Source organism: Hipposideros armiger, unplaced genomic scaffold (assembly GCF_001890085.2).
Source record: "Hipposideros armiger isolate ML-2016 unplaced genomic scaffold, ASM189008v1 scaffold_214, whole genome shotgun sequence".
Taxonomy (NCBI): Eukaryota; Metazoa; Chordata; class Mammalia; order Chiroptera; family Hipposideridae; genus Hipposideros; species Hipposideros armiger.
Genome location: NW_017731564.1, coordinates 2532235 through 2539541, shown reverse-complemented (window position 1 = coordinate 2539541; position 7307 = coordinate 2532235). Strand labels below are relative to the sequence as shown.

At 43.0% G+C, this 7307-nt stretch overlaps 1 long non-coding RNA gene across 1 annotated transcript; it reads left to right on the top strand.

Annotated features, from left to right (window-relative positions):
- Positions 1–1592: 1592 nt before the first annotated feature.
- LOC109388989 (uncharacterized) lies at positions 1593–4613 on the top strand. Its single transcript, XR_002125305.1, has 3 exons — positions 1593–1670; positions 2574–2705; positions 4467–4613. It is a non-coding gene; the product is annotated as an uncharacterized LOC109388989 (long non-coding RNA).
- The last annotated feature ends 2694 nt before the right edge of the window (positions 4614–7307 follow it).

The following is a 7307-nucleotide window of genomic DNA, read 5'->3' as shown; positions in this document are numbered from 1 at the left end:
GACAGCAACTTGTCTGTTCCCCTTCCCCAATTCCCCAGCACTGTTCCCATCCCCCCAATTCCCCAATTAAAAAAAAAAAAGAATTGTGTGCTTTTGAGCAGGGCCATATGACTTTTTATTTTTTCTGATTTGAAATCTGAAACCCAGATAGGAGAAGGGATTTGCTCCATGGCACTCAGGAAGCTCGTGGCAGAACCAGTACTTGAACTCAGATTTCACCTCTGTGAGGGAACTGAACTGAATCCAACCTCACTGAGGAGTGTTGAAAAACATGACTAATCATATGTGCTAGATAAACTGTCAAGGAGAGCCATAGGAGGAACTGATAGAGAACTGTGAAGAACAAAACGTTAAAGTAAGCCTGATGATTATGGAAAACAGTATGTCAGAGTAATTACCTTCAACCTTGACAGTAGATTTTGAATATCTCCTGCTTACTAAAAGTAGGATGATGTATAACAACTGTAGCTGTAATTCCATATAAATACAGCTGAAAATCCACTACAGTGTTGGAGCCACTTGCTAGCTTCCTGCCTGCATTCCCGGTGTCTGCTCTCCTCAACAGTATAATCAGCTTATTCTGTACTCAGGAATTGGTGTGCTCTTTTGGGTCTCAATTTTGTTTTTCTTTCCCTCCAACACTTCCAGGCCAGCTCATTGCACTGCAGATGGCCTTTTCACTTTCTGCCTATTTTCTGTATAGGACCCAAGAGAGTTTTCAGGTAATTAGAGAGTTGTCCTATTGAAAGAACACATAACTAAACACACCTTCCTCTCACTTCACCAACCTCTAGTGTTCCTTTAGTCCCATCATCTGTGAATTAGGAATAATATTACTCTTTTGAGTACCTAACTTTCCCTATTAGATACTGGGCAGTCCTCCCAGACCCAAGACTATTTGGATGTCAGGACAAATGACACATAGGCACTAGGGGATGTAGTGGTAGGCTGAACAATGGCTCCTCAAGACTTCCGGCCCTAATCCCTGAACTTGTAAATGTTACCTTTTTTGAAGAAAGGGTTTTTGCAGATGTGATTAAATTAAGGGTCTTGATATGGGGACTTCATCCTGGATTATATGGGTGGGCTCTAAATGCAGTCCCACGTATCCTTATAAGAAGCAGGCAAAGGTAGATTTGAGACACACACACACACACACACACACACACACACAGGAGGAGATATGAAGAGAGCAGAGAGAGATTCAAAGATGCTAGTTTTAAATATTGGAGCAATGAGGCCAGAAGCAAAGAGATGCCAGCAGCTACCAGAAGCTGAAAGAGGCTAAGAACAGTTTCTCCCCTGGAACCTCCAGAGGAAGTACTGTCCTGCTGAAACTTGAATTTCAGACAAGTGAAACTGACTCCAGACTCCAGAACTGTGAGAGAATACATTTCTGTTTCATGCCACCAAGTTTGAGGAAGTTTGTTACAGCAGCCACAGGAAACTAATACGGTTGATTACTCACATGGTAAACAGCACAAAGAATCCCCCAGGAGAAGGGCTCAGATTCCTTTTAGGGTGAAAGAGCAGTGAGGCGGTGGTAGATGACTTTGGGTTTTTATTGTGGTGAGAGGTGGAGCTGGGTGGGAGTTAGTGCACGGGGGCTGAGCCTTTCATGGTTTGAAATTCCCACTGGTGCCACGGGACAGAACACCTAACTTGCTCAGGTATGGAGCAAAAGGGAAAGGAGGAGGGATGGGGCTTGAAAACTCTCAAGATCAAAATTCAAAATGCAGTTAGACACTTTATTCATAATGATCTAACTCAGAAGTGGTTGTGAGGATGAAGTGAGTTAAAACAAAGCCTTTAGCTTGGAGAGCAAGGCAAGGCACAGATTAATTTCTAATAAATATTAGCTGTAATTATTTTTAGCATTAAAAAAATCACTACTTTTTATCAGCCTCCCAAGCCAGTACTGTAGTGCTCGAGAGCCTGGTTCTAAGCTCTCTTTTCTCACTTTGTACTTTCTCACCAGGGTGATTTCATGAATCCCTACACCTTTAAATGGTACAGATTCTCCTCTGCAGTGGACCCCTCCCCAAACCCCAGACTACTATATCTAATTCCTTATTCACCGCCTCTGTGTGGATCTCTCATAGGCATCTGAAGCTCCAGAAATCTTCCTAACTGAACCCATGGTCTTCCCCTGCAAATACTGGCCCTCTCTCCAGCCTTCCGCACCTGATAGAATTATATCACCATCCTTTGTGTTGTTCAAGCCAGGAGCCTGGAAGTTAACCTTTCCTTCCCCCCACCACTCCAGTCATCACTAGCTCAGCTGATTCTATCTCTCCTCCACTCCCACCACCTACTTCATTTCAGTCCCTTAAAGTGCACCAGGTCTGGAAACTCCATCATAAGTCCTCAAGGAGACCTGCACACCAACTCTGAATCTCTCTAGATCAGTGGTCTTCTATCTTAGCTTTATTTAGAATCACCTGTTTTTTTGTTTGTTTGTTTGTTTTTAATTACCAGACCATACCCCAGACAGAGTAGGTCAGAAGCTCCAGGGGTGGGAATCACATCAGAAAATTGTAAATGTCCTCAGTTGGTTCCAAAATGCAACCCAGGTGGAGGACCACTGTGTTGGACTTTAGGTGAGAAGCTGGATCATGGTGTCAGAACAAATAGACAGAGGAGGTGGACTTGAGTGCTGTGTTAGTACCACTTGGTTTCCCAGCTGGCTGCTTTTGACCCAACAGGTAAACACTTCTTTTCTTTCCATTCTTTAAATTTTTGACAGTATTTTATGTTATTGTTGCTTTTAAAAATTGTGGTTAGAAAACAAGAAACATAAAATGTACCATCTTAACCATCTTTAAGTGTATAGTTGAGTAGTGTTAGACATATATTATTGTGCAACAGGTTTCTAGAATTTTTTTATCTTGCAAAATTGAAACTCTATATCCATTGATCAGCAATTTCTCATTTCCCCCTTCCCACATCCCCTGGCAATCGCCATTCTCCTTTCTGTCACTGTGATTTTGACTAATCTAGGGACCTCATAGAAGCGGAATCATATAGTGTTTGTCTTTTTGTGACTGGCTTATTTCACTTAGCATAATGTCCTCCAGGTTCATCCATGCTGTAACATGGGTCAGAATTTCCTTCCTTTGTAAGGCTGATATATTCCATTGTAGGTATACTGACTGCCAACCAATTGTCCAAAGTAGTTGTAACACTTTATATTCCCTCTAGCAGTATAGAAGAGTTACCATTGCAGTGGATATACTCTCAGGGGGGTTAGGGTCAGTGAATTCTTGATGGCAAGTATAAAATGTTCTGTTTAGATTTTGATGGATAATCTTGGGGACCACGTATAAGTGAGCTGTGATACATGGCATCTGTGTCGGCTTTAGCACTGGTATTAGTGATTGTGATGAATGGAAATGGCAGTGTTTCTCAAACTTGAGACCATGAGACATATTCTCAGGAGTCCACAGATGTACTCTGGGAGTCTTTATATTTTCATGTTTGAAAATCACTGTTCATTTAAGTTAATCCTTACAGCCACCTTATATGGTAGGTGCTATTATTAACCCTGTTTTACAAATGAGGAACTAGAGTCAGAAAGAGAAAATGATCCACCCAAGGCCCACAGCTTTTAGAGTTTTAGCTCTTATATTTAGATCTGTGATCTGTTTTGAGTTTCATTTGAGTATATAAGGTGAAGTCAGAGTTCAAATTCTTTTGTGTGTGAATATCCAGTTTTCACAACACCATTTTGTTGAAATAACTATTCTTTCCCATTGAATGTTCCTCACATTATTCTCAAAAATCAATTGCCTATAGATGTATGGGGTTATTTCTGGACACTCAATTCTACTCCATTGATCTATGTGTTTATCCTTATGCCAGTTTCACACTGTTTTGATTACGGATAAAGGCAGCAATTTCAAACTAGAGAATAGAAAACTGAGGATCTACATAGACACTGTGAAGAGGAGGTGGGACGGGCAAGTTTCCTGGTAGGAGCCAAAAAGTAAAGGATCTTTACAGTGCATAAGGGCAAACTGTTGGAGGGGAAATGGGGGGATTTGCATTGCCATAGAAACTTAACTATAATCATAATATCTAGGAAGGACTTTAGGTAAGATATCCAAATTACTAGGTGATGGTGAAAGATGCGAGAGAATAGAATAAAAGAAAGACTGGGAATGGTTATGGGGAAGGGTTTGGAGGAAACACCTTCTTCCTATTGTGTGTGCAGATGATGAGAAGGGATGGCAGGTCACTCTGGGAAAGCTCTTTAGGGGAATATTCTGAAAATGCCCACTCTCTCCAACCCCAACCAGCACATCTTGGTTTCCCCAGCATTCACACCCCCAGGGAAGAGCCAGAGGTAGTGCTTTGTGATGTCTGAGCCCCTCCCCCTTACACCCTACTGGTTGGGGGAGGTGCCTAGCTGAGCAAACAAAGCATAAGGGTGTGGCTCTTGGTTGTCCTGGCAATGTATTTTATAGGGCCGCTCAGAGTTGTGGAGTAGACCACTGGAGCGTTTCAACAGGGCTAAAGTTACCAGGAAACCAGACAAGCCTAGAAAAGCCATGAAACAATCAACCTCAAGCAGGAAAGCGATGAAGAAGAGTAAGAACCCCTGTCAACGCAAGTCCAGAGCTGGTGGCAAGGTGAGACCACCTCACCCAAATTCCTCTCTTCTTTCCCATTGATTCTCCCTCCCCCAAGACTCACACCCTTTCCTTGCTAGCCTTCACCCCCTATCATGAAGTCCTCCTTTCCATGCAGTTGCCATATTCTTCTAATCCAGTGTCATTCTGGGACCATCCTGTTTCCCTTCCAGGTGAAGAAGATACAGAGGGAAATAAAAAGACTGCTTCATGGGACTTCAAGAAAAAAATCCTCTCGTGCTAGTAAAATTCCAAAAAAGGTCAAGAGAGTGAAAAGGGCCAAGAAGTTTCGTCCATTAGCAAAGATTAAATAGTAGCCTAAGCCAAAAGCACTGAAGCCAGGCCCAGGAGACCCTACAAAATGACACTCCTGCAAGATACAACACCATCATGGAACAGAGATGGTAGGGATTGAAATAAAACCAGCAATCTTTGAAACGCCCCTTATTCCAGGAAGTGTGTGTGTGTGTGTGTGTGCGCGCGCGCGCGCGCGCGCGCGCACGCACCAAAGGTCTCTGATCTAAAAGAAAAAGGGAAGAGACAGGTGTGTAAAAAGGGAGAAAGGAAGGTTCTGGAGAGTTGTGGGGCAAAGTGGCAGGTCCACAGTTAGCCAGACATTGGCGATAAAGGTTGGGCTGGGACTGAGTACAGAAGACAAATTCCCATTAACATGTGAACCCATGGGCAAGATGAAAAAAAGGGTGTGGTGTGTGGTGCTTCTCTCTCTCTCTCAGTCTCTCTGTCTCTGTCTCTCTCTGTCTCTGTCTCTCTGTCTATCTCTGTCTCTCTCTCTCTCCATCAACATTTAGATTGCCAGAACCTGAATGGGGAGAGGTGTGATGTGTGTTGGGTGATAGGGTCACCCCCTAACAAAAGGTGGACAAAGTACCTCCAGACCATCTACTTCATAGTGGTGTTTGCTTTCCCCAACACTGTGCAGGAAGTAACCAAGTGCCCTCAGAAGAAAACAAACAAACCCTAAATTCATCCGAATAAAAGTTATTGACAGCACTCCCAAGGAATAAAATAATGGGTTTTGATGCTACAAACCCCATGCAAATTAGCCCACTTTCTTACTAAGAAAATTTGGGATGGAGCAGTGTCCTACCATGGTTAAGGAAATCTCTGTCCAATCATTAGCTGACCATTAAACTAAGAGAGACTTCAGTGGCTACACACAACAAAGAATACAGACTTTACAGAATTAGTTTGGAAAGTCACTAAACCACCAAACAACAATTATAATAAACAGCAAGCAGCAACAGCAGAGAAAATGACAAATACCCAAGAAAGTGGGGAGAGTCTGACTGCCACAGTTGTCACATTATATCATTTGAACTATCTAATTTTCAACAAAAAGTTTATGTGACATTAAAGAAACAAGGAGGTATGGCCCATACACAACACAGGCATCTCTTACTATTCCTCCTTTCTGCCTTCTCCTCCTGCTCCTCTTTGCTCCTTGACAACCTAAGCACGTTCATGCCTCATGGCAATTTTATCAGCTGTTCCCTCTGCCAGGAATGCTTTTTCCCCCAAGGTCTTTGCCTGGTTTCCTCCTTCTCATCCTTCAGTTCTCAGCTCAAAGGTTATTTCTTGAGAGGTGATTGCTCTGGCACCTTCACTTCAGTTGCTTGCCATTTTGCTATTTTGTCTTCACAGTAATTATCATTATTTGATTATATTCCTATTATGCTTATGTGTTTACTTCTATCTTCCCTTCTCCCCTGATAGAATGTAAAGCCTGTGAGATCAGGGACCATGCTTGTTTCATGATAGTCCCAACATCTAGGATCGGGCCTAGCACATAGGCGAACCTCAGGAACTGTTTGTTGAATAAATAAGTTATTGAAAATCCAAAATTTACCAAAATGAACTTTCTACACCATATGCTATTTCATTTTTGGACACAGCAATGGAAAGGAAGATGGGTGGTAAACAGAACGCTGAAGAGAGATATAATTAGGAAGTTCAGAACCTGATCAAAATTGTTCTATGGAGTAATAGTACTAGAACTCCCAGGAGTCCATAAAGCATAGGCATCAGTGCTGTGAATGGGACCTAGGCAGCCGTTCTCTGGGATGCTGTGGTCCAACCCATTGCATCCGTCTTCATTTTTACGATCTCAGGTTCAATCTTCTTTCTCTGTCTCTGTTTCTGCTCTATAGATGCATCTAATAGGGAGCTAACTGAAGCCCCAGCAGCTATCTATTTCTTTCTTCCTGAAATCACCTGTCCACATCACTGGGTATGGGTCCACTCTAGTTCCCCCCCCCTTCAAAATCTTTTCAATTTATGCCAGTCTATGCTCTGCTGTCTGGTGTCAGCATGCCCCCCACCCCAAGAAAACAAAACTAGGTTGCCATCCGTCTTTGGGGGCCATCTGTCTTCTGTAAACTTCTACCACAACAGAGTTCTATTGTCTATGGCAATCTTTGAAATGGTTACTTGGGCATGGCTCAGAGCCTCCAGCCAAGCTGAGAAAGGCAACACAAGAAGGTGTGTGACAAATGACAGATTGCTGCTGCTGAGTTGGCCCTGAGTCCCGGGCCAGCCCTTGGTGCTGAATGAATGAGTATCATATGTCCCACCTGCACCAAGGGAATTGCAACACATAAGCACATTCATTCATGGGCAGTGCAGAGCTGAATGTCTCTCTGCATTGCACTGCCTCCC